Source organism: Fukomys damarensis, unplaced genomic scaffold (assembly GCF_012274545.1).
Source record: "Fukomys damarensis isolate Sample0158 unplaced genomic scaffold, DMR_v1.0_HiC HiC_scaffold_4, whole genome shotgun sequence".
Lineage (NCBI taxonomy): Eukaryota > Metazoa > Chordata > Mammalia > Rodentia > Bathyergidae > Fukomys > Fukomys damarensis.
The window spans coordinates 24,615,949-24,643,228 of record NW_022900916.1 but is presented as its reverse complement, the minus strand read 5'-3'; positions in this window follow the sequence as shown (position 1 = coordinate 24,643,228).

Below are 27,280 nucleotides of genomic sequence, written 5' to 3'. Positions count from 1 at the left end.
ATAGTATCTTGTAGTGCTTGGCCATAATTAATATTTATATGAATACATAATATAAAATACTGACTAGGTTTTAAAATTTTGTCTTTATAAAGAAATATTTTCATAACCAAGTAATGAGAATAGCAATAGTTAATTTTAAAAGTAGGATATATTATGAAGTAATGAGTGAGAAGTGACAGTATTAGGAGAGTTAGACTTTCATTTACCCATAATAGGAGGTAAGTCATTAATCGAAAGATGGCTCACTTCATAACTAGGAAGCCAAGGAGAGAGAGCATTCTTTGTTCAGAGCTATACTGTCCAATAAAGTGGTCATCAAACACAAGACTGGGAATTTGGCTGTCCCAAATTGAGATGTACTTTTAGTATAAATTATATAATGAAATTTGAAGACAGTACAAAAAGAATGTAAAGTATCTGTTTCAGTCCATTTTCTGCTGCTATAATAGAATAGCACAGACTCAGTAAATTGTAAACAATACAAGGTTTCTTGGCTTATGGTTCTGGAGGTTAGGAAATCCAAGATCCAGGGGCTCCATCTGGTGGGAGACTTCTTGTTGACTCATAACAGTTCAATGCATCTTATGGTTAGAGAACACGAGAGAGAAAGAAACAGGGACTATAGGGGTGCAAACTTCTCCTTGTATAACTAACTTACTCCCTTGATAATGGCCTTAAAGCATTCTTGAATGTGGAGTTCCTGGATCTAATCATCTCAAAATGTGTTGCACTGGCAATTATATTGCAACATGAATTTTAGAGGGAACATTCAAATCATAGCTACATCTCATTAAGAAATGTTTCAATGATATATTTTAAATATATTAGGTTAAAGATAAGGTATTAAAATCAATTTTGCCATTTACTTTTAATTTTTTAAAAAATGTGGCTACTAGAAAATTTTAAATTACATATGTGATTTGTACTATATTTCTATATTTTGTATTTGGCAAACAAGTCATTTAAATAAATAAATTACATGTGTTCTAGAAGCACTGGTTTAGAAATAAGGTGACATATAAATGCCAAAAGAAACAAACTAAGGTAGTGAGAAGTGATTATTTCTGAAAAAGCAGCTGGGAGATTGGGGAGAGCAGTAGTAGAGAATTACTATATTTTGTTCTCAGTTTTCTAATATTATTTTACATTTAAAATAAGGGAATATATGACCATTAAATACAGTTTAGTAGAATATATTTATGCACAATTTCCTTTGTTCATTCATATATATTTACCTGAATTATTAAAGAAACTGCATAATGTTCCACTATATGAAGTTACCATAATTATGGTAGTCCTTTTTTTTTTCTTTTTATTGTTTATTGGTATAATCTAGGTATACAATACAGTTGCATTCATCATTGGGATCCTGTACCTTTACATAATAGGTCTTGATTCTCATTTTCTCCCCTTGTCCCTGCCCTCGCTTCACCCCCTCCTCCCCTCCCCATTTACAAACACTTTATTTCCATTTTTTCAGTTTCTCATATTTTTTTTACTCTCCCTTATTACCTTTCCCCCACCCTTCCCACTTTCCCTACACCTTTAGCCCTTTACTTCCTATTTCACATTATTAATTATCTCATTAGGATCCTGTGTACTATTATAGTTTTTCACACCAGAGAAACTATTCAGTATTTCAGTTAAATCTCTGTATGAACATTAAAAATAGGGAACCCTAAAGTAAAACTAAAAAGAAAAGTAAAAGAGTAAAGGCAATGATGTAAGATTAAAATAATCCTTAATTCTGAAGATGAAAATGGTCCCTTAACATATTTAAATTGATTCTTGCTCTTTTAGTCTTATGAAGGTCCTTTTTTTGATGGACATTTGTATTAGCTTTCTATTGCGGTGACAAGATACCTGAGACAAACAGCTTATAAGTAGAAAAGTCTTATTTTAGCTAATGGTATCAGACCATGATCACTTTCATCCTGTGTTGAGGCAGAACATCATGGGATGTGGGAGAGCATGTGGCAGGTCAAAGCCGCTCACTTCATGGTGGCTAGGAATCATAGAGAGAGGAAGGAGAATCCTGGGGTTCTAACATCTCCTTTAAGGGCATGCCCCTATCAATCCAATTTTCTTTTACTAGGCCCTACCTTCTAAAAGTTCCATTACTTCAACTGCTCCATCAGTTAGAGACCAATCCTTCAACATATGAACGTTTTGGGGACATTTAACATGCAAACTATAACAATATATATGTTCTTTCTGGATTTCTTTTGTCATTTCAAATATCTCTTTAATAAATATCTCAGAACATTGATATTTACCACATTATATCTTTAATATAAGTATCTAGAAGTAGGCTTCCTGGCACAAGGGGCACATATATTAAGTTTTGGTAGATCTACTAAATTTCTTTTCTGAGAAATTACATTAATTTATATTCCCATAAAAAATATTTGCTTCTCCACACTTTGATCAACATTGAATATTATCAACTTTTTAGCCCTCACCCTTTGGTTATTATTTGTGATGCTGAGTATCATGTGTGTATTTTATTGGCCAGAGTTTGGTCTGTTAATACTACTTTTTGTTTTTATTTTGAGTTGCTATCTTTTTCTAAGTGATTGGTTAAAGTGGATAGATAATTTTGTGATGAATTCTGGGGTTGTGATACATGTCCAAGATGTTTTCTTTCTGAAGAAAACCAATCCAGAAATGTCTGAGGAGGCAAGCATGTCTATGTCAGCTACATTTTGTAGTTGGCACATAAATCATTTAAGTAAACAGAACAACATGGCCTAGAGATGAGAGGGAAACAACAACCACAAGCAGTTAACTCTGCTGAAATCATAGCTAATGATTAGAGTGATGAATAATTGTGTTTGGGAAGAAAATAGTTTTGTGGCCAAAAACAAATAGACTTTTGGTTCTTAGATATTTGCTACCTTTTGCATGATCATTGTGCTTAACTTTATCCTAAACTTCCATAATTTATTTTAAATCCCAACCTTATAAAAGTTGTTTTATTATGTGTACACACATATCCTTATTTTTATAAAAAACTGTGAATTGTCTTTCCCCTTCCCTCTTATTCTTTTCCTTTACTCCCTAACACTCTGTCTTTGGGAGTAGCAGTTGTTGTGAAGACAGGACTCCCACCTTGAAGATAGGCTTGGTGTAGTAAGGACAGGTACTGCTGTTAATAGTCATTAACATTCTGCTAAGGTGACAAGTTGTTTTTGTATTGTTTTGTTTTGTTTTTGGTACTGGGGATCGAACTCAGGGACCTTGCACTTGCAAGGCGACCTCACCACTGAGCCAACTCCCCAGCAGATGAGTTGTTTTTGATACAGCAACTGCTAGGATAACTTAGTCAAATACTTTCTCTCCTACCCTCAAGTTAGTAGAGGAATATCTAGGTAAGAATAAAGAAGAAAAATGTGTCATGTGGTGGAGAGGTATGTGAGGGAGGTTTACAAGGTACAAATCAACAGAGAAAGGTAATAGCTAAACATCTAAAAATAAGTCCCCCTCAGTTGTTTTTAGAAACAGAGCACCAAAAAGCCCCATGTAATGTTATAAGTACATGTTTATCACTGAGAGCTTTTCCATCAGCCCAGCTTGTATTTAGATGTATCCTCAAAGCCTCAAGTAGTCATAGGTGGGGCTTTTTGGAGGTGACTGGATCTAGGGTGAGTGCTGCTTGGATCAAGGATGTGATGCTGGAATTGAATTATAATATAATGCTAGGATTAAAGCTGCCCTGTCCTGGGTGTGAGTGCCGCCCACCTGGGTGTGCAGGCTGGATCAGAAAAGAGGACAAGAAAGAGGGACAGAAAGAGGGTCAGTACTTGTCATTTGCTGCTTGCTGCCTTCAGCCTGCTATGAACTGTTTCTTCTCTCTGATGCCCCTCTGCCATGCCATCCTGCCTTGGAGCCATCCAACTGTAAACTGAATCTCTACAAACTGAGCTACACAAACATTTCCTCCTTAAACTTTCAGTGTCAAGTATTTTTGTCTCAGCAATGAGAAAACTAACTAAAACAGCTCCCTACTCTCTCTTGACAGGGGATTGGGCATCCTTCTGCCCTTAAATTTCTGTGGGAGAAGGAGGGTTCCATGACTGTCTTCAGAAAACGTTTGAGTGTCAAATCTTTCTGGAAGTTAGAGGCTATTGCTTCACTTAGCAATGATTTTCTTATCTATTATAAGTACCGAGTAAGACCCAACCACTATCTACAACCTAATAATCTACTTACTTCTTATATCACTTTTATTCTGGCTTCCTCAAACTAGAAGCATCTTCCTTTGAATAATTTCAAGGCTCCTTTCTGATTTATCTCTTGAAGTGACACCAAAACCATTATCCTTTAGTATTGAAATTTGCAGCTGAACATTCAATTATTGTAGCATAACTAGCCATAGAAATAGAAAGCAATGGTCTTGTTTTGTCATTGCTGAAATTCTTCCTTTTTCTCTCTCTCCTGCTTCCTGATTCCAAACTCCAAGTCCATCCACCAGAATTTATAACCTGACTCCAGACTAACAATATAAATTCAGCAAGGCTTTTTGAGTGCTGGCATCAATGCTTTTATTTTCTCTTCTCTTTTCTTTTCTTTATTTCTTCTTGAACACACCAAGTTAGAATCATCAAATAATGTACTATTCCAGCATTCTATAAAGTCTTCTAATCCAGCCACTGCAATTTTGATATTAAGTCTCATAGGACTCATCTAGATACAAGGAGCATCTCAAATTGTAATCTCCAAATAGAACACTAAAGTCACTTGAGATTGAAGGAGCACATATCATTTAATAAAAGCCTGATACAATTTACTCTGCAGTTAACCCCAGCATAATTATGTGTAATACTTTATTAATGATTTCTAGTAGGGTAATGTTACCCACTTCCTATTTCTCCTTGCTTAAGGCACTAGTGAGTGAATCAACTCATCCCAGATTGTTAACCAGAACTGCCTGCCTTCCATTTTGGCTCAGATCTCTGCCTTGCATTGTCATGTTGGTGCTTCCCTGTTCCTATGCTATGCTAGTCGGGATGGGAGAACTCAAGTATTTGAATGAAGAATCATATTCTAATCATCTCTTTATGAGCTCTTTCTAGACTTTTCGCCAACTGTGTGGCTAAGAAGGTTAAACCTCTTGTCAAAGAACTCTGCTGTGAGCTAGTGGCTTGTTGCTTGCTACTGAGAGTTACCTCCTCTCTATTTATCTACAGACTTGTTCTGCTCAGTTCTCTTTCCTCCAGCAATCTGACACCAAATTCTGTTCATTCTTTTGGTTGGAGAAATGTTTTCTGCTTTCTTTTTCTTAAGAATGATGTTGTCCTCTTTATTTATAAAACATGCTCAGTAGAGGAAATTTCGAAAACACCAAAAAGCACAAGGGAAAAACTAATTCTACCCTAAAGTCACCACTACTATTAGTTTCGTATATATGAGTATATATTTTTGTTTAAACTTTCTAGGCATTTTAATTTATATTACAAAAGGACTGTTATACTATGTTTTCTGTTTTATACATTTTAAAATTTGGCACTATGTCGTGTTCATCTTTTAACATTCATGTAAAATACATATTAAACGTTATCATTTTTAATGTGATAGAATTTATTAGCTAGATTTTATAGGTGTAGATTGCTTTTATTTTTCTATCATATCCAATAGTGCAGTGAACATGATTGCACAGACATTTTTGTACTCATGTGACATTTTCTTTAGAATAAATTCCTAAATGTGAAATAGTAGAGTCAAAGGACCAGAACTTTCTAAAGCTTTATATAAATATTTCCAATTTGCCCTTCATAAACATGTTATAAGTTTGTTTTCTCACTAGCAGTGTATGTAAATGTCCATCTTTCAGTGTTGTGGCCAACATAGGTACTTAACATTTTTTAATCTTTGACAATTTGATAGGTATAAATGGCTTCTTAGTGTTTAATATGCTGTTCCTTTGATTATGAGTTTGAGTATGTTTCATGGTCAGGGATTTAGCTCAGTGGTTCTGCCACCTGCATCTCATGGTCAGATATATTTTTATTTTTAAATTTTTGTACTGGGAATCAAACTCAGGACCTTGAGCTTGCAAGGTAGGTGGAGGCACCACTGAGCTAAATCCCAGGCCCCAGTCATATATTTTTTTAGCAATTTTCATAAGTTCTTGGTCCTCTGTCTATTTTGTTCATCTTTTTTTCTTGTTTGTTTTGATACATAGACTCTGTTAACTCACTGTCAACCATCAAAGAGGTTATGAACTTGGAATCAGGCTGCTTGGCTTCCAGCTCATAAGTTATTTAGCCTCTCTATTCTTCAGGGTTTTTTTGTTTTGTTTTGTTTTTGTTATTTTTTTTTTCCATTTGTTAAGTGAAGAATCATGTGTATCTAAGACGGTTGCTGTAAAGATTAAATAATTTAATATATTCAAATCACTTAAAGGTTTCTGGCATATAGCAATGTAACTAGCAGTGCACAATAGAACTTTAAACTTTTTTTTCTCACAGAGAAAAGCAACTTCTCCAAACTTCTTGGTGAGCATATAACCAGTACCCTCTCCTCTCTTCAGGCCAGATGAGGCTAGAGCCCAGTTTCCTTTCCATGAGAAAGTTGATAATTAGTTGAAGATAGTTGGAAGTGATAAAGCAGGTGTAAAGATCTGCATTGTCTCTCTGTTCCCTCTCCCCTCTGTTCCTTACTGTAAAGGAACCCACCTGTGTAAGGGGAGATGGTAATTTGAGACAAATGGACCCCTTCATCTCTATAGAACTATCTTGGAATAAATTCTTTTTTTGTTCTTACCAAAATATACAGCCTCATTTAATTTGGTCAGTGGCAAGCAAACAAACCTAAGCATATGAACCTAAGTGGCTGGTAACAGTTTTGGCATCCAGCCAGGAGATAAGTCCCTGCTCCTGAGGGCACGTGTCCCAGCAGCTAATTGGAAAAGGGACTTACTGCTCCTGAATAGCTCACCCGATGGTCAGGACTCCAGGGACATTCCAGCAGTATCCAGGAATACTTTTGCATCTGGGAATATTGTTCCTTTCCTCTTCATGGCTTCAGCTGGCTATAAGTGATTTTGTTGGTAAAAGGAAAAGGTTGTTTGAAAAGTTGACAAGCTTTGCCTGATTTCCTTCTGGAAAGTGCACTCCAGGTATCTACTGTCCCCATGATTTGGACTTTTTCTTAGGTTGTTCAACAGTGCCATTTAAGTGAAGTAAAGACCTTCACTGTTACCTTTTTCAGGTTGTTCTGGGGCACTGACAGGTCATCAGTGCTGTTTGGGGTGAGGCAAGCACCTTCACCCTTTGGACTTGATGCACATCATTAGTGTGAGAAGGGATTCAGAGGTAGAAAAAATTTCCAGGCACATTTTGGGGAGGGGGTACTTCGAGTGCTCATTTATTTTGGTTTGTTTTCCTTTGTTTTTGTTTTTTCTTTGTTTTCTTATAAAAAACCTTTATTCTAGGATGGGCAGCAAGGTTTCAGTGATTTCTAAAATTATGTAAGTCATTTGGGGTTTCTAGCAGTTCTGAGGCTTCTTTGTAAGCCAGTATAGAGTTCAAAGTTTTAAAAACATTTGTTGACCAAAACAAGTTTAGATTAAGAGACTTTAAGAGAATAGAGACACCAATGGTGTAATTGAGAAGCTATGTTATAAATTGCTCAGAAATAAAAGTGATTGTGCAACTTTGTAGCTCCCTAGAAAAGTTTTAGTTACCTGAGACTTAGAAAAAGGTTATTTTATTGTAATAAAACACAGCCTGTATAACTGAAAGTCAATCCGATTTTACACAACCATCCTTAAGGAAATTCTTTTGAGTAACTTTGGAAAACTTTTGAGTAACTTTTGGAGAACAATCTCCATATCTGCTTTCCTTGCCCTTTTCTAGACAAGTACAAGTAAGAGCCTTCTGTACCCACTGACCATACAGCTAATATTAGTGAGTTTATTGGGGTTAAATTTCCCCACACTTTGTCTAATAGTTCTTGATTCATTTTGAACTGATTGTGTTTCAAAATATTTGTCAAAACTCGTTTGATGAAAACTGATTTTTGTCTCCTGCCACCTCCACACCTTAACTAAAAAAACAGAGAAATTTAACTACAGCTGTTTGCCTTTGTGTTTTTCTTGGTGGGGAGGATTTTTCCTAAGCCAATTTCTTCTTTCCACATTAGAGGCCTTGAGCAATAGAGATAGGATAAGGTGTGTACATTTCTGACAAGCTATGTCTAAATTTTAATCCAGTAAAATGAAGAATGTCTTAATCTGGGGCAGGAGCTTTTAAATTGACTAAGACCTATGACAAGTTAAATCAGAGGGATAAAAAGCTTCAGGAAATTCAAACTCAGATTAACTGGGTAAACAATCTCCTTGAGCTGTGTATTTTGCTACAACCGAGGATTGTACCTTCAGACATGCAAATTTAGGATTATGTGTTGCTTAAGACTATAAAAAGAAAAACCATGCCCATAGTGTAATTTTTTAAAAGCTGTGATGTGATAAATTTGCCTTTATTTTATGTGTGTTGGTACATGGGTGTATATTACATGCAATGCCTGTGTTTATATTTGTGTTTATATATCCCACCAAGGCTGATTTTAAAAAAAATTGTGATAAAAATATAAAAATTTAGTAAAAGATATATAGGTCCTATATATTTCTTTTTTAAAAATTAATTCATATGTATTTTATGTTTTGCCATGCTTTGGGAATTGAATTTTTCCCACTATATATGAAATTTACTGGTGAATATAAGATTTGCATTATAATAAAAGAAAACTTTTGCTTTTTGTAAGTTAGCTGCTTTACTAAACTACCTTGTTTTTACTAATGAATGCTACTTATGTTTTTTCCTGGTATTCATATTATTTATGACCTCTTATGATACTTATGATTTATATTTTCAGTGGTTCTAAGCATTTTTGTTTCACTTTGGTTTTTACTAGAATATTGACTGCTGATTGGAAGTAACGATGCATTCCAAAACTAGTGATATGATTAAGAACAGATTTTTTTTTCATGCAGCAGCCATGAAGGCCACATTGCTTCCTGTGTAAAATCAGTTCATATCCCTGTGGTAGTTGTCTCTCAAGGGTGGAACTGTTTGTCATTTTATATTCAGTGTGATTTAATCTGTGTTTTGTTATGTGATTGTAATTCTCCTAAAAGCCCTATGAAGTTATTGTTACCCCCATTTTCAGATGAAGTGGCCAAAATTCAGAAAAATATGAAAATTGTTTAATTTCCAGTCACATAGCCACTATTTGACAGCAAGTGACTTTTGAGCTAATCTTATTTTTCTCTACTCTCTCCCTTTCCTGTCTTATAAACTGTTAAGAATAATGACAGTTATAAATTTTATTACTTCATAAAATCTAAAAGAAGTGTGAAGAAATATGTGTAGACTTAACTCACTGGCTCTTAAGTTTTGTTGCCTATAATAATTAGAGTTCTTTGAAAAATACAGATTCTAGGGCACTTCTTTCAGAAATTCAAATTCATAGTGGCCGAGGGCTATAATTTCAAAAGAAGAGATCCACCATCACTCTTTAAAAAATAAAGTTTTGGACCATGTAACAGGGCTATTATGTCAGTCAACCATACTTCATAACTAGTTGGGATGTGGAAATTCTGCCCAGAGCTAACATGGCCGGACACTGCTGTCCAGGTGTTCTGAGGCACTATTCTTAACAACACAGTCTCTTACATTAATCACCAAGATAAATTGTTTAATTACAAGATAAAGAAACTGGTGTTCTAGCTGAGTTGGAAATGTAGTTTATTGAAATATGATTTTGTTAATTAAATTTATATCGAGGAATTAATTTTTAAAATAATTTGCTAGGGCACTCATTCAAAAGGAATTAAGAAGTTTCTCTAATTTTTTGTGTTCATTTGTCTATTGCTACTTCAACAAGGTCCTTATCTGGAATTCTCTCTTTTCTGCAAGGCTTAAGTCTATGAATTTAAGAGCTTTTAAGAGACATTTACTATTTAAAAAATTATCACATTGCATTATAGAGTGTATAAATCACTACAGTGTCAGTTTGACCAGGAAGAAATCCTTTGAATTTATAGAGAATGCATTTACTCCAATAGTATTAGGCACAGTCTGAGTGTACGTGAAAATTATTGATTACTTGATTTTATTGTATTATTTTGGACTACAATTTTTCTATTAGAGAATCGATGTTTACATCTACGTAAAGTTGGATTTACTTTCCCTATACATGTTCCATTTAAATAGTAAAGAGGAGTTCTCACCATTTCTAAGATTGTAAATGGGAACTGATTTTATTATAGCATTTGGAAAGCAGCCTGAAGGAAATGGTGACAGTAATAGTTTTTCACCTTTTAATAAAAGGTTATTTTCATTTACTTCAAAGGACATTTTGAAAATTAGAAACAAAACTCTCCAAACGCAATGTATCTTAACTTATACAAATCAGAAAGCAGAATATACCTAGTAGAAAAGGAGGCTGTGAAACCAACTCATGGCCCAGTTCCCAGTGATGGAGAGACTCGAACAACTGAAACTGAGTCCTTCACAAAATCCATGGGTAGTGGTGAATTGATTCAGAGATCATGACAAGTAAGTGCCTTCCTTAGCGGGATGATTCCAGGTTCCCAAACAGCCCTCAGGTCCAGTTTCCTTGGAGCCTAAAATTTAGAGTTGACTTTTCTTCGTGATATAGTCATCTTTTCACAATTTCGTAAGTAAATTGTTTAGTCTCCAATTCCTTGATTTACTAGAAAAATTTCTGAGATGATAAAACCAACAACGAGAAAGGTAGTGAAAGATAGAGAGCTAAAGAAAGGAAAGAACTGAGAAACAGTGGAAGACCATGGTAAGGACAGATCAATTTCTCCCAGCCCAGCTCCTGGGAGTGTGGTCTCCTCTGCTTGCCTCCCTCAACATTCTGCCTCAGTACCAGATGGTCATTTATGAGAGGTTATCTGAATTCCTAGAATTTTTTTTTAAACTGGGTGATTAAGCTTCTACTTCCTCTGTGGACATGTACAGGTCCTGGTTTCTACCTTGCTCAGTTGGAACTTGGATTAATATTCATGGCAGAGGAGTGGACAGATAGTGATAATAATAGTGATGATGATATTTTTTGGGTCCACTCTTTGTTACAATGCAACTCAGGGACACCGCCCACAATAACATGACATCAATAGCATTGCTAAGTGGATCCCATACTCACTACAACTGTATTTCTTTTGGGGGAGGTTGCCCCTTATAGTACTTGCTTTTTTGGGAGGGCTAGGTGACTTCAGTTAGGTCACTAATTAGCCACTTGGCCATACATTTAATAAATACAAATGTTTAAAAATTTAAAATATAATTTCAATAACTTTTTAGAATCATAACTCTATACCTCACAGCATTGAGTTTTATGGACCCCACTTACCCTATTGTGACATCATTTCGTTTTACTTTAAAAAATTGTAAACTTATGTTTTCTTTAGAATTCAGGCCCTTCTGTGCTATCTTCCTTTCTTCTCTTCCTTGTTTTGTTTCCTCTCTTCATTCATTAAACATTCATTGCATCCCAGGCACTGAGAGAGATACAATTCTTTTTTTAAAATAAATTACCCCATTTCCTTCTACCCTTATGCCCCTCTCCTCCCTATGTACAAAAGCTTTGTTTCCAGTTTTTCCTTCTACTTTCACTGTTTTTGTCCTTTTCTTCCTTTCTCCCTCCTCCCTTGTTTCCCATCCTATTTGAACACTTTCTTCCCATTTCTCAATATCCATTATCCATTTCAATCCTTATTTCCACTTTTGGTTTCTCACACCAGAGAAACAATGTGATATATAAACATTTGTGTTTGATTTATTTCACTTAAGAGCATGAGAGAGACACAATTTTTAAGTAACTCCTACTTGGGGTGGGAAGGTTGGGGACACTGCTAGCTAATTTGTTGAAACAAAGGGAAGGTGATTAAACACCAAAAATTCCTCTTTCTTTCTCAAAAATATAACACTATCTTTTAACTTTGTATTTTTACTTAAAAGCCAATTTTTCAGACTATTCTATACACCAATTACTTCCTTTTCCCTCTTCACTATCATCAAAAACAGCCACAAATCACCTTTCGTCGTTTGTAGTCATGTTAAGCTGTCTCTTACTCATCTCGTTGGCCATCTTCTTAGACACTTTGAATCTTTGACACAAACAGTTCTTCCTACCTTCTTGAGGGAGCCATAGGGACAACATAACAGATACTGCTAATGTTCCATTTCCTTGGAGACCTCATCAGTTCCAAAGATGTCCACCTCCTATACATTTCAGCATTTCACACCAATGGCCTCAGATTGGACATTGTCATCTAGCAGGGTTGCTTCACCTTGCTAATATCTCACTCAGGTCACAGCCTCCAATCTTCCCACCCTGTCACTTTCATTTTCATTACTTCAGCTCTAGGATCTTGTTGGGTCCTCCATTTCCTTCTTGGCATTGCAAGTGGATTAGTACTCTTGTAAATTTATTTTCTCGGCTGGTCAATGTAGACCTTATCCTGCATCAATCTGCCGTGTGTGTGTGTGTGTGTGTGTGTGTGTGTGTGTGTGTGTGTGTAGTGAGAAATGTATGCTATATTTAGTTTCAGATTATTTATTTTTGTTTATTCAGAATTTACATACAGTAAAATACCAAGTCTTAGATGTGCACCCTGAAGAATTTCTACATGTACATCCTCTACGTAATCACCACCCAGATCAAGATATAGAACATTTCTTTCCATTGCCCTATAGAACTCCATTTGGCTACCTTCTAGTTGATAACTACCCTCCAGATCTAACCATTATCAAGACCTATAATCAGCAGAGGTCTGATTTTGCCTATTCTTGCATTTCCTATAAGTGGAAAAGTTTGTACTTCTTAGAAATCAAGATTTAAATAAATTGTGTTATCCCTATATGCTATAGGTCATCAAATGGTGGGAAATGAGGTTTTAAATGTGTTCCATTATCATACATATGGCTATGACAAGAAGGGGGATATGCCCTCCCCATTTCTCCATCACTGAGATCTTTGTCCTTCCCTCAGTGTCATCTGTCTCTGGAGAGTCTTGGCTTCTGTGTCATTTAGGCCTTTCATGCCTTTCTCTGACTACTATTGCAGACTGATGCACTGCCAATGCAAGCCATGTTACAAAGCTATCAGACAAGCATTCTATAACTTGACATGAGAAGGAAGCTTATTTTGTAGCAGGGCCTCACACATACTAGGCAAGCACTCTGAGCTACACCCAAGCTTCCAGTTTACTTTAAATTTGACTGTGCATATTCCTTTAGGTCTTCCAATATAGTAATATAGAGAGTTCTATTGGTCAAGTTTGCCCACATCTCTGTTGTGTGAGCAAAGAACAATGTTATGATCCAGAGGAGGAGCCAAGCATGTTTGTTGTTTTTCTCAGTCTCTTTGTAGTCTCCAGATGACTTCTTCATTTTTTCCCAGAAATCCAGCCTGGGCTCTCTTTTCTCCTTGCTCCACACTCCCTGGGGAATTTTGTCATCATTGTCTGCTGTGGCTTCAGTTGTGACATCTCTATGGGTGTGGCTCCTAGATATGCTCATGTCAACCCAGCCTTGGAGTGAGCCCTCTATCCCAAACACCCTTCTTCTATATCTCCACTTGCATATCTTCCAGGAACCTCCAAGTAAATATATCCCACACTCCACTCAGACAGACCTTCCTCTCCTCTTCCTCAACCTCTAGGTTGGTGTACCCTCCTGTGGTCTATGTATCAATAAGGTCAAGTCTCTCTTCACCTTATCTGTGAGTTTTGCTTCATCACATTCTCTTGGATCTGCTCCTTCCCTTTGTGTGGTCACTGCTCAAGGTTGGACCCATCACAGCCTGCTTGCTCTTTCTCCAAACCCTCTCTACCTTTGTCTGTTTTCCTACCACCAGGAATGGGAATAGGGAGGGTGTCTTTCTGACACAGATCTGATCATGTCATTCTGTGATTCAGATTACTCCATGATGAGTAGAGCTCTGGACATTGGTGGAACTGGGGCTTCAGCATCTAGGGCCAGAGTGCTAGTGGGGGAACCTGTCCAGAGGGTGGAGCAGGGTTTTCCAGAAACTGGGTGTGTTTTTGGAAGAGGCTTCTGTGTGTGAGTAGAACATTGCAAAGAAGGCACTTACAGTGGCTTCTCCTATGCATTGGCAGGACAGGCAGCAGAGGAGTGAGGTGAGCAGTGAGATTGATGAGATAATTCAGGGTTCACCAACTGAGAGGCAGGGCTCATATCTCTTGTGGTGATTTCCTTTCAAATGTGCTGAAACATTCCACCCTCAAAAATTCCATCTAATTCATCTGTCATATTTTGAAGGCTAATCTATCACAATTGCAAATCATCTGATTTCTCTTACATCCCCGGGGCCACTTAAGATAGAAAATAAGTCAGGAAACACCTACCTTGTCAGCATGTGTGTATGTGTCTCACACACACACACACACACACACACATGTGCGTGTAGTCAGTCGCTCACAATCACAGCACTTCTAATAAGTCAGGAAACACCTACCTTGTCAGCATGTGTGTATGTGTCTCACACACACACACACACACACACACATGTGCGTGTAGTCAGTCGTTCACAATCTCACAGCACTTCAGCTGAGGAGTATAGACGACGGTATTTGAGACAATTTTTGAAAGGTCATTTGATGTCATTTGTAATGTTTTCATTGTTTCTCTTCTGGGGTGAAATTAGGTTAGTTTTCAAGTGCACACATGTCTGAATATATGTGTGATTCAGGTTACATGAAACGCAAAGTTTGCAAACTTTCCAATGGCATTATTATCTCCATAATAATAAGTAATTGGGGATTAATTAGGTGAGTTGCCTTTGATCACAGAATAACTTTGTACAAGTTATTTAGATGTTTTGGGCCTCAATTTTCTCACATTTGAAATGGAGATGATAATACTGTAATGAATATTATAGTTATATCCCCAAATTCTCTTCTGCTTGTCCTCCACTATATAGCGTCTACCTTTTTAAAGTCAAAGTAGTTCTCCACCTTGGGGAGTTACCTTCCAAAGATATTTGAAATAGTATGGGCACTTTTTGGTTGTCACAGTGATTGGAGAGGGCCACAACCACTTTAAGTGGAATAGATCCATTTGTGATCATGGGCTAGTTCTGATGCCTCTTAGTCAATCAGGATAACCCTTCTTCTTTGCCATGGGGGTTATATTTATTTTTTAACAATAATTAATTAATTAATTTTGGTTCTTTTTGAGGCAGGGTCTCACTATGTAGTTCAGGCTGGCCTTGAACGCACTGCATTCCTCCCTTCTGAGCTTCCTGAGTTCTAGGATTACAGGCATTTGCTACCAGGCCCAGCTGCCACAGGGGATAAAATGTACTCTTTTCCCTTAAGGGACTGTCACCCAAGATAGAAAATGCAAAGGAATCTTAGAAACAGCTAAAAAGAAACATTAACAAGTGATATCATTAGTAGCAGAGGAAATTTTGCCCTTAGTCATACACTTCATGTTGTTTCTATAAACAACATTTCTAATGGTTTATCATGGATGGGGACCTCTTTGAGGGGAGAGACACATCTTAAAATTCTCTTTTGTTCCCGATTGCATCAAGACCAATGCTGTGCATAAAATACATCCTGTAAATTATGGCCGAGTGTAACTGAGTAGATTTGGAAGTTGAAATCTGGCATAGAAGAGTGTGTTTAGAAGGAAGTTCTTAGTTCACACAGGCACTGCTGGACTTGGGGGCAGCCAAGGGACTGATGGATTGAATCAGTAATTTCTTAACAGTTTAGGATTAGAAGGGCCCTTAAGTTTTGGGACATCTCACCTTCCCTCTGGGGAAGCAGTTCTGAGTATCATCTTTTTAAAGGATTGGAGTGATTTTCATCAGACAGTAAAAGTACTCTTCTACCCAAAATGTTTTTGGGGGCTGCAGATTTAGCTTAGTGGTTCCACCGCCTGCCTTGCAAGCGCAGGGACCTGATTTCAATCCTCAGTACAAAAACAAACAAACAAAAAAACAACAAAATGTTTTTAGGAATATGGGAGACATTTTCAGTTGTAAAATTAGTGGGAACCACTTATGTCACTTCGTGGGAGTGCCCAACTTTCTATCAGAACTGCTCCCAAAAAGAATGCAGGAGATTTGGAAGTAAAGATGGCAGATTGATCACGCATTTGTAGTTCTTTCTCCCCTCCCCTCACAAACCACTAAAACCAAAATATAATTATCTTCAAACTGCTCTACATCACAAGGATAGGAAAGGATCCCCCCAATATTTTGAAGGCAGAAATAAGATGGACAACTGTTGACTGAATTAAAAGATCTGGGAAAAGTAAATATTAAGATGATAGTGAAAAAAATTGTGAATTCCTTGATCATAACTTTAGAATCTGCCAGAGATTATAGAGATGGTAGTACAGTGAAGAAGAACAGCAGTGAAGGAGGAGAGGTGACTGATAGAAAAATTGTAAACTAGTTAGACTACTAGACTCTTCTAACAAGTCAGTGATGCAAGACCATTGTTTGATCCTCTCTCCAGCCTTAGCAGTCGACTAGAGGTTTTTTCCCTATGAGATTTTTTTTTTTAGTGGAGTTTATTGATACATTCTAGGTATGCGGTACAGTTACATTCATCATTGGGATCTTGTACCTTTACATGATGTATCTTGGTTCTCATTTTTTCCCTTTGTCCCTACCCCTCCCTTCACCACCTCATCCCATCCCCTTTTACAAACACTTTAATTCCATTTTTTTCATTTTCTTACATTTTTTTTCTTTTCCCTTATTCCCCTGCCCCTACCCTTCCCACTTTCCCTACACCTTTAGTCATTTTCTTCCTATTTCACATTGTTAATTATCCCATTAGGATCTTGAGTACTATTGTAGTTTTTCACACCAGAGAAACTATTCGGTATTTACACATGTGTGACTTATGTCTTTCACGTAGGAGTATATTATCAATATGTATCCATTTTACTATGAATGACTCTAATTTCTCATTCTTTATGGCTGAGTAGTATTCCATTTTATAGAAAAATCACATCTTTATACAGTCTCCAACTGATGGGCAAATGGGCTGTTTCCAAGTTTTAGCTATTACAAACTGTGCTGCTATAAACATAGGTGCACATATGTCACTGTGATATGATTCTTTTAATTCTTTTGGAGAGATACCCAGCAGAGCTATGGCTGGGTAAAATGGAGCCTCTACTCCGAGCTCTTTGAGGTATCTCCATATTGATTTCCATAGTGGTTGCACCATTCTGCACTCCCACCAACAATGGAGAAGTGTTCCTTTCTCCCCACAACCCTGCCAACATTTGTTATTGTGTGATTTCTTGATAGCAGCCATTCTTTGTGGGGTGAGGTGAAATCTCAGTGTTGTTTTCATCTGCATCAATCAAATAACCAGTGATGTGGAACATCTTTTCATATATTTACTTGCTGCTTTTACTTCTTTGTCTGAGAAATGTCTGTTCATTTCGGATGTCCATTTTTGAATTAGGTCTTTATATTTGGGGGGGCTGATTGTTTTGAGTTCTTTATATATTCTAGATAATAGTCCTCTGTCTGAGGAGCAGCTGGTAATTTTTTCCTTTCCCACATTGTAGGTTGTCTCTTAGTTCTGTTGATGATTTCTTTTGCAGTACAGAAGCTTTTTAATAAGATGAGATCCCAGTTGTTGATTCTTTCTGCTAGTTCCCATGCTACTGAGGATTTGTTCATAAAGTCTTTTCCTATGCCAGTATCTTCCAGAGTTCTGCCTAATTTATCTTCCAGCAAGTTTAGTGTTTTCTGTTTTAATATTTATATCTTTAATCCACTTGGATTTTAATTTAGTGCATGGTGAGAGATAAGGGTCTAGTTTTAATCTTTTGCTGGTTGACATCCAGTTTTTCCAACACCATTTATTAAAGAGGCTATCTTTCCTTCAGTGGGGATGGTCAGCTCCTTTGTCAAAGATGAGGTAGCTGAGTGCATCTGGAGTTGTTTTTGTGTCTTCCAATCTGTTCCACTGATCCTCAGATCTGTTTCTTTGCCAGTACCATGCTGTTTTTATCACAGTGGCTTTGTAGTATAGTTTCAAATTGGGAGTTTTATAACCGCTGCCATGTGTCTGTTGCCTAGGATGGCTTTTGCTATTCTAGGTCTCTTCTGGTTCCAAATGAATTTTTGGATTCTTCTTTCTACTTCTGTTAAATATAGTGTTAGAATTTCAATTGGTATTGCATTGACTCTGTATAGCAGTTTTGGTAGTATGGCCATTTTCACTATGTTGATTCTTCCTACCCAGGAGCAGAGGATGTCTTTCCATTGTCTTATATCCTCCTCAATCTCTTTTTTCAGAGTGCTGTAGTTTTCCGTGTAGAGGTCTTTTGCTTCTTTTGTTAGATTGATACCTAGATACTTCATTTTTTGGATGCTATTGTGAAAGGAATTGTTTCCCTAATTTCTTTCTCAGTGAGTCTGTTATTTGTATACAAGAAGGCTATTGATTTTTGGGTGTTGACCTTGTATCCTGCTACTCTGCTAAAAGTGTCAATTAAGTCTAGAAGTCTTTTGGTGGAGTTTTTTTGTCTTTAATGTAGAGTATCATATCATCAGCCAATAATGACAATTTAACTTCTTTTTTTCCTATCCTTATTGCTTTAATTTCTTTCTCTTGTCTAATTGCTGTGGTTAATGTTTCCAGAACTATATTGAAGAGGACTGGTAATAGTGGGCATCCTTGTCTTGTTCCTGATTTTATCGTGAAGGTTTTCAGTTTTTGGCCATTTAATATGATGTTGGCTGTTGTTTTTTCATAGATAGCCTTTATTAAGTTGAGATATAGACCATCTATTCCAATTTTTTGCATGGTTTTTATCATGAATGGGTGTTGAATTTTGTCAAATACTTTTTCTGCATCTATCAAGAGGATAGATAGATCCTTGACTTGTCCTTGACTTTGTTAATATAGTGTATTACATTTATTGATTTATGTATGTTGAACCATCCTTGCATCCCTGGAATAAATCTGACTTGGTCAGGATGTATGATCTTCTTGATGATCCTCTGAATTCTGTTTGCTAATATCTTATTAAGGATTTTTGAAACTATATTCATTAAGGAGATTGGCCTGTAGTTCTCCTTTTTAATTGTCTTTCCCTGATTTGGGAATCAAAGTGATATTTGCTTCCAGGAATGAATTTGGAAATATAGCTTCCCTTTCAATTTCATTGAAAAGTTTGAAGAGTAATGGCAGTAGTTCTTCTCTAAATGTCTTGTAAAATTCAGCAGTGAATCTATCAGGACCTGGGCTTTTCTTTGTTGGTAAGTTTTTAATTACATTTTCAATTTCACTGATTGTAATTGGGTGTTTAAAATGTTTTTATCTTCTTTGCTCAACTTTGGCAATTCATAAGTATCTAGAAATCTGTCCATTTCTTCTGTGTTTTCCATTTTATTAGAGTACAGGTTCTCGAAGTAGGAATTAATGGTCCTCTGGATTTCTGTTGGATTTGTTGTGACTTCGCCTTTTTCATTTCTGATTGCATTGATATGAGCCTTTTCTTTCCTTTTTTTTGATAAGGTTTGCTAAGGGTTTATGAATTTTATTTATTCTTTCAAAAAACCAACTCTTTGATTCATTTATTTTTTTGTATTGTTTTCTTAGTTTCCATTGCATTGATTTCTGCTCTAATCTTTATAATTTCCTCTCTTGTTCAAGCTTTGGGTTTTTCTTGCTCTTGTTCTTCTAGGAGTCTAAAATTCATCTTTAGGTTGTTTATTTGAGCTTGCTCTGTTTTTCTAGTGTGGGCATTCAGTGCTGTGAATTTTCCACATATAACTGCTTTCATTGTGCCCCATAGATTCCTGTATGTGGTATTAGCATTTTCATTCATGTGTAAAAACTGTCTAATTTCTTCTTTAATTTCCTCTGTGATACATTGATTGTTCAAGAGACTGTTATTCAATTTCCATGTGTTTGTGAATTTCCTACGGTTTCTTATGCTATTGTTCTCCAGCTTTATTGCACTGTGATTTGATAATATACAGGGTATAACTTCAATTCTTTTGCATTTATTCAAACCTGTTCTGTGAGCTAGTATGTGATCTATCTTGGAAAATGACCCATGTGCAGCTGAAAAGAATGTATATTCTGATTTTGTGGGGTGCAACACTCTATAGACATCTAATAAGTCCATGCATTCAAAAGCTTGGTTCAGTTCTAGTATTTCATTGTTGATTTTTTGCCTAGATGATCTGTCTATTTGTGATAGTGGGGTACTCAGATTCCCCACTACAATTGTGTTAGTGCTTATTTGGTTTTTCATGTTACTTAATATTTCTTTTGTATAGCTGGGGGCATTTATATTTGGTGCATATATGTTTATGATTGTCATCTCTTCCCCTTGAATTGTTCCCTTTACAAGAATGTAATGGCCTTCTTTGTTTCTCTTGATCAATTTTGGTTTGAAATTTACTTTGTCTGCAAATAGGATTGCTACCCCTGCTTTTTTTCTGGGCTCCTGTTGTATGGAGAATTTTTTTCCATCCTTTCAGTTTTAGTCTATGGGTTTCTTTTTACAGTAGGTGTGTTTCTTGTACACAACATATTGTTGGATTTTTCTTCTTAATCCATTTTGCCAGTCTATTCCTCTTGAATGGTGAATTGAGGCCATTGACATTGATGGTTATAACTGATATGTACTGACTTGTTATTGTCCTTTTGTTGACTCTTTTTATTTTTTGTCCTCTCCTTATAGTTTCTTGCCTTGAGTATTTGATTTGCTCTGTTGGGCCTCATGGTGTTGTGATCTTCATTGTCTTTTTCTAGGATATTGTTTAGAATTCCTTGTAGTGCTGGTTTAGTATTAATGAAGTTTCTCAGGTGTTCTTTGTCATGGAAGTATCTTATTTCCCCATCCATTTTGAAAGAGAGTTTTGCAGGATACGTCAGTCTAGGTTTTCTTTTAGGACTTGAAATACCTCACTCCAGGCTCTCCTTGACCTGAGGGTTTGTGTTGAAAAGTCTGCTGTGATTCTGATGGGCTTTCTCTTGCATGTGATTTGTTTCTTTTCTCTTACTGCTTATAGTATTTTGTTCTTCTGGTGGGTTTCTGAGATCTTGATTATTATATGTCTCAGTGTAGATTTTTTTTGATCGTGACTAGTTGGTGTCCTATATCCCTCGCTTATCTGTATGTCTAATTCTTCCCCTTTGTTTGGGAAGTTTTCAGTTATTCTTTGAACGGCTTTTTTAAGTCATTTGCATTTTCTCCTGGTACTTCATGGATACCTATCAGTCTTATGTTATTCTTCTTTTCATCATTTAGGAGTTGTTGAATCGATTTCTCATGCTCCCTTACTTTTTTTAAGAGATCTGTGTTTTCACCATCACTGTCTGTGATTCTTCTATATCTGAGATTCTATCTTTGCATTCTTTTATTCTGTTGCAAACACTTTCAATAGAGTTTTAAATCTCCTGGATATCTGTTTGAATCTGTTTAATGTATTCCATTTCTTTTCTCTGTTGGGCATTCATTGTTTCGATTTCTTTCTTATGCTGTGCCTTCATGGCTTCTATTGTGGTCCGGAGCTCATCTATTTTTTTCTCAGTTTCTGTTCTAGAGTCTCCAATCATGACTTTCATTTTGCTCACCATCTCTATGGTTATCTGGGAAATTATTTCTGTCTTGAATTTTTCTAGAGACTGATTGATCCATTTTGTTACTTCTTATGCTGTGAGTTCTGAGTGTCCTGGTGGTTCACTATTGGACTTTTCATTCTCCTTTGCCCTACTGTTTCCCATTGTTGAACTGTAAGTCTGTCTTTGTGTCTTGCTTAAGTGTTTTCTCATTTTTATTTTTTGCTGTTGGGCTTTCCTTGATTCCATCTCTGGGTTATTAAATCTTCCTGACATCATTGTGCTTCAACCCCTGACTCTGTTATGACTTATAGGCATTCTCACTTTCACAATATCAGAGAAAACAACTCATCAAATCAATCCCTATCCCTTATCCCAATCGATACAATCAGCAGCACAACAGGATCAATCACCTCCTGCAAATTGACCACTTGTGGTAGTCATCAATCTATCACCTCCCAACCATGTGAATTAAATTAAAATCAAGAAGCAGCCCAAAATATGTTTGCAGTGAACCAACTCCTAAACATAGTATATTTACCATTTAGGATGGGGACCTAGACCTAGTTAGGATGAGAAGAGTTAACAAGTAAAAGAACTGGAGAAGGTTTCAAGTGAAGCCAGAGGACACAGAATGACCACACAGTCTTTAGGAAACTGTAATACTCAAAAGGGATAGACAGAGTGCAAGTATAAGGACAAGTATATATCCCATTAACAGCAATAGGGCTCACTTTCCCTTGAAACTACCAACCTTTGAGTGAGGCTCAATGATAGAAAAAAAAGAATATTAATAAAAAAGAAAAAATGATAAAAGAAGAAATCTGAGTTAAGGCAGGAGCAGGAACAGAAAGGGAGATGAGGGACAATATGGTGGAGCAAGAGACTGAGTTGGTGAAAAAGAATAGAAAAAAATTTACAGAGTGGAATGAGGAAAAAAAAGAAAAGGACCAAAAAATGATGTTGAAGGGCCTCTTTCAAGCTATATCTCTGCTGTCATAATATACATCATGTGCAGCCATGTGCAGAACCAAATCCCCCTATCTTGGCTAGCCGAAGACAGACCCCTGTGATACAGACTGACCTCAGGCCAGAAGGACCAATTTGAGCTCCCTGACCTCCTGCAAGTTTGAACTCCAGACAGTTCTATCACAGGTTTCCCCTACCCCTTCTTTAAAGATGTTAAAATTTGGGAGCTCAGAAAATTACACTTGATAACCAGCTATATCTCTGCAGAGTGGATCCGAAGACTGGCACAATCAGGAGATTTGAGAGCGGTGGGGAGGTGCTCAGCAGTGCCCACACAGCTACCCTCCTGGCACTGGAGCAGCAGTGGTGGTGCCCATAAGGGAGGGCGTGGCTACCCAGACCTGTGGGCTGAGCCCAGGCCAAGTGAGGGAGATGTGATGTCCGACCCCTACGAGATTTTAAAACAGTCTTTAGACTGAGGTATCAAAGCATAGATGAGGACACTAATAGGTACTATCTAAAATACTCCTGAGCTATTAGACTTCTATCAGACAAGACTCCACTTTCATACAGAAAAGTGAACTCCAGCATATCTGAGCAGCCCTACAAGAAATATCTGATATTTCTGATGTTTGCAATCCCACAAAGAAACAACCAAACCAGATTATTCTACCAGTGAAATCAAAATCGGACAAACCACATTCAAAGGCCAGAGCTTCCAATCAATTGTTTAATCCCTCTTGAAAGAGAAGATAATCAACCAAGCATGGTGGCAAATGCATGCTACTTCAGGAGGCTGAGGCAAGAGGATAGCAAGTTCAATCCCAGCCTGGGAAACTTAGAAACTTGTGAGATTCTGTCTCATAATAATAATAATAATAATAATAATAATGATAAAGCTAGGGTTTAGCTTAGTGTAAAGGCCTTGAAATCAATCCGTAGTACTGCCAAAAAGAGGAAGGGAAGACAACCTAAGAATAACAGACCTCTGAGACCATATACAACATAAAGGCCAAATAATCAAATCAAAAACCAGAGAAAAGTAACTCAGAGAGTGAAAAATGATTACACAAGATGAAACCAATGAAGAAATCAGAAAATGGAAAGATATCTTCTGTTCTGGGATAGATAAACCAATATTATAAAGTGGCCACACTTCCAAACCTGATATATAGATTTAATGCAATCCCAATAAAAATCCAATAGCATTGCTCACATAATCTAGAGAAAACAATCTTAAAATTCATATGGTACCAGAAGAGAGCCAGTAAAAGCAATCCTGGGCAAAAAGAGAAAAGCAGGGGACATCACAACCTGGGACTTCAAGTTGTATGACAGAGCTACAATGATAGAAACACCATAGTAGTAGCACAAAAATAGGCACATGGATCAGTGGAACAGAACAGAGGGTGCAGAAAACCCCTGGCACATTCAGCTATCTGATCTTTCACTAAGGGGCCAAAATATATACTGGAGGAAAGACAGCTTCTTCAACAAATGGTGTTGAGAAAACTTGCTATTAACATGTAGAAGAAGATTGAATCTAGACCCATATCTCTTACCATGTACTAAACTAAAATAAAAATGGATCACAAATCAAATATTAACACAGAAACACTTATCTGCTGGAAGATAAAGTTGGTAAAACTCTTGAAAACATAAGCATAGGTAAGAAATTTATGAATAGAACTTCAATCGCTTAAGAAATAGCATCAAGAATCAACAAATGGGAGCTTATCAGATTGAAAAACTTCTGTACAGCAAAAGAAACAAGAAAAAGATTGAAGAGGTGACTTACAGAATGGGAAAAACATTTTTTACTAACTATTCCTCAGGCAGAGAACTAATATCTAGACTATATGAAGAAATAAAAAATTAGGTCACCAAAATAAAGACCCAAGCCAAAAAAAAAAAAATGGGCAACTGAAATAAACACACACTTCTCAGAAGAAGTACAAATGGGCTATCAATACATGAAAACATGTTCAACCTCTCTGGCCACTAAAGATATGCAAATTAAAATAACACTGAGATTCTATCTTACTCCAAAAATAATGGCTATCATTAAGAAATCAAATAATAGCAAATGCTAGAGAGGATGCAGTGAAAAAAGGAACTCTTCCACACTGTTGATGAGAATGTAAACTAGTACAACCAATATGAAAATCATTATGGAGATTCTTAAAATAACTAAAATACTAAGTCCACTTGTCCTAGCTATTCCTTTTGTAGGTAGCTTCCTGGATTAAAAGATTTCATATTACAGTGATATGTGAATGCCCATGTTTATAGCCACACAATTCATAATAGCTAAATCTTTATGTGGTCTATATATCCATCAACAGATGAATGGATAAAGAAAATGTAGTATTTATATAATGGAGTCATACTCTGCCATAAAAAAAGAAAACTTGAATCATTTGTTGGAAAATGGATGCACCTTGAGAGTATAATGTTAAGTGAAATAAATTAGACACATATTCTTAAATATCATATGGATTCTCTTTATTGAGAAACCCAGAATACAAAAAAAGAGCAAAAGAAGAAAAAAGATGGATAATAGATCTCTTGCAAAAGGGAAGGGGACAAAGAGATGGAAGGAGTGGCAAAGGAAGAGAGGGGAAGGGGAAGGTGAAGAAAAGAGATGTGTTACATACACATATCAACTACTCACAAGGGGTGTAATCATTTTGTAATGCAAATTTGTACTAATAAAAAATAAAAATGGTAAAACAAGATTACACAAGAAGAAACTTTCAAAGAAAAAAACTTACCAATATATTTAGAGATATAAAAGAAAATATTTTGACCACAAAACAAAAATGGAATGCTAGCAAGCACAAGTAATAGAACAATAAAAAGCTCAAGAAATGTGGTGGATTAACAAATTATCAACTTGGAAGGCCCAGCTGAACTGAATTAGTGGGATTAGGGTGTGGAAGACCCACTTGAAGATTGTTGCCAACTGCATAAATAGAAAACTGGAGGGGAAGATCATTGGTTATTGATTTTCTTGGAGAAGCTTGCTGTGGGTGATTTTCCTGATGTGAAGTTGACTGTTCTTTCATCACAGAACAAGCTTGGTTCTCACCATCACTGGGAATGGGTGCTGTTCTCGTCAGGGAAGCTCTGATCATTGCTGTGAGTATCACTTCTTGGCTCCAGTGTATACCTCTCAGTCTGGTGGCACAAATCCTTCCCTTTTGGCACAGGCTTTCTAACTTCTACCACTGGCCTTCAGACCTTTTAGGTAAAGATACTAAATATGGACAAGCATGAAGATATTGACATGGGCTCAAGGCCACTGGCTGGATTCTAGGCCTTCTGCTGGACTTTTGTGGGACATTGCTGTGGGGTTTGGGCCCTTGGCTAAATTCTTTGGGTCTCTAGTGCAAAGCTAAATCTCTTCCCCACCTCTGCGTTTGAGCCCTTGGCTGAATTCTTTGGGTCTCTAGTGCAAAGCTAAATCTCTTCCCCACCTCTGCTTTTGACTTTTTGGGTGACTATTATAAAATAATCCTATAAATTATGTCCTGTAGTAAATCTTTTTTTCCTTGCAAACCCCTCACTACAAGAGATTAATAATGACAACATAAATTAATATTTCAGTAGAGTGATTAGATTATAATATTGAGGAAACATTAGAAATTAGAATAGAAAAAGAAAAAGAGGTTAGGTAAAATAAAATAATTATAGAATCAGTCTAAGAAGTACAGTATTAAATAATATCATTCAAAAGTGGGGACAGAGAAAGGCAAAGGAAGCTAATGATCAAAGTAATTCAAGCACATTTTCCAGGTCAGAAATTACTTGAATTTACTACCCACAGTCACCTGTGGAATGTCCATCACAATGCAAGAACATAGGCCTATACTCCCAACAGAATTGTAAAATTTCAGGCAAGGGAATGATCTTAAGACTTCAAAGAGAACAAAAACAGGTCACATACAAAAAGCCAACTTCCAGAATGACCCCAGACTTCTTAATAGCAATACTAGAAGCTCTAATATAGTATTGAACCCAGTGTGAGGTAGTATAAGGATATGTAGTTTTAAAAATATTCAAAATTTTTCCCAAGTACAACCACTCTAAGGAGTTTCTCTGACATAAGCACTATTAAAATAATGGGAAAAACAAAGTTGATATAGGGAAGGGGAGAAAGATGAAGGGATCTTGAAGTAATGGTTCCAAGATGGCAACTGTGACGCAGCCCTAGAGGGTAACCAGGATAGGTTAGGACAATCCACGTTAGTATAAAGCAGGAGGATTTGAAAGAGACTTTCTCAAGGTGATGAAAAGACAAGAATGTCTGATCTGTTTGAATGTCTTGAGAGGAAGGAAATTCAGATGTTTGGCAGAAAGAATTTGGATTACTGATAAGCAATGGGAAAATACAAAATTATGTAGGAAAGGAAAAATAGTTCTGGTTTTCTTTATTACTCAGCTCTGAATAGAGTTTGTAGTTTTTAGTGTACATAAAACACTGATATAAGAAAAATCACCGTGTAAATTATTTTGAAATAAAAAAGGATGGCAAGGATGTTTGTACATATTGTGGGTGGGAAATGAAAGAATAAATTGTCTAAAATTGAGAGCAATTAATGTAGAATATATAGTCCTGAAAAAGCAAGATATAGTAACATAAGCATGTTACAGTTATAAATATAGAGGTAAATCATTCTAAAAAAGTTT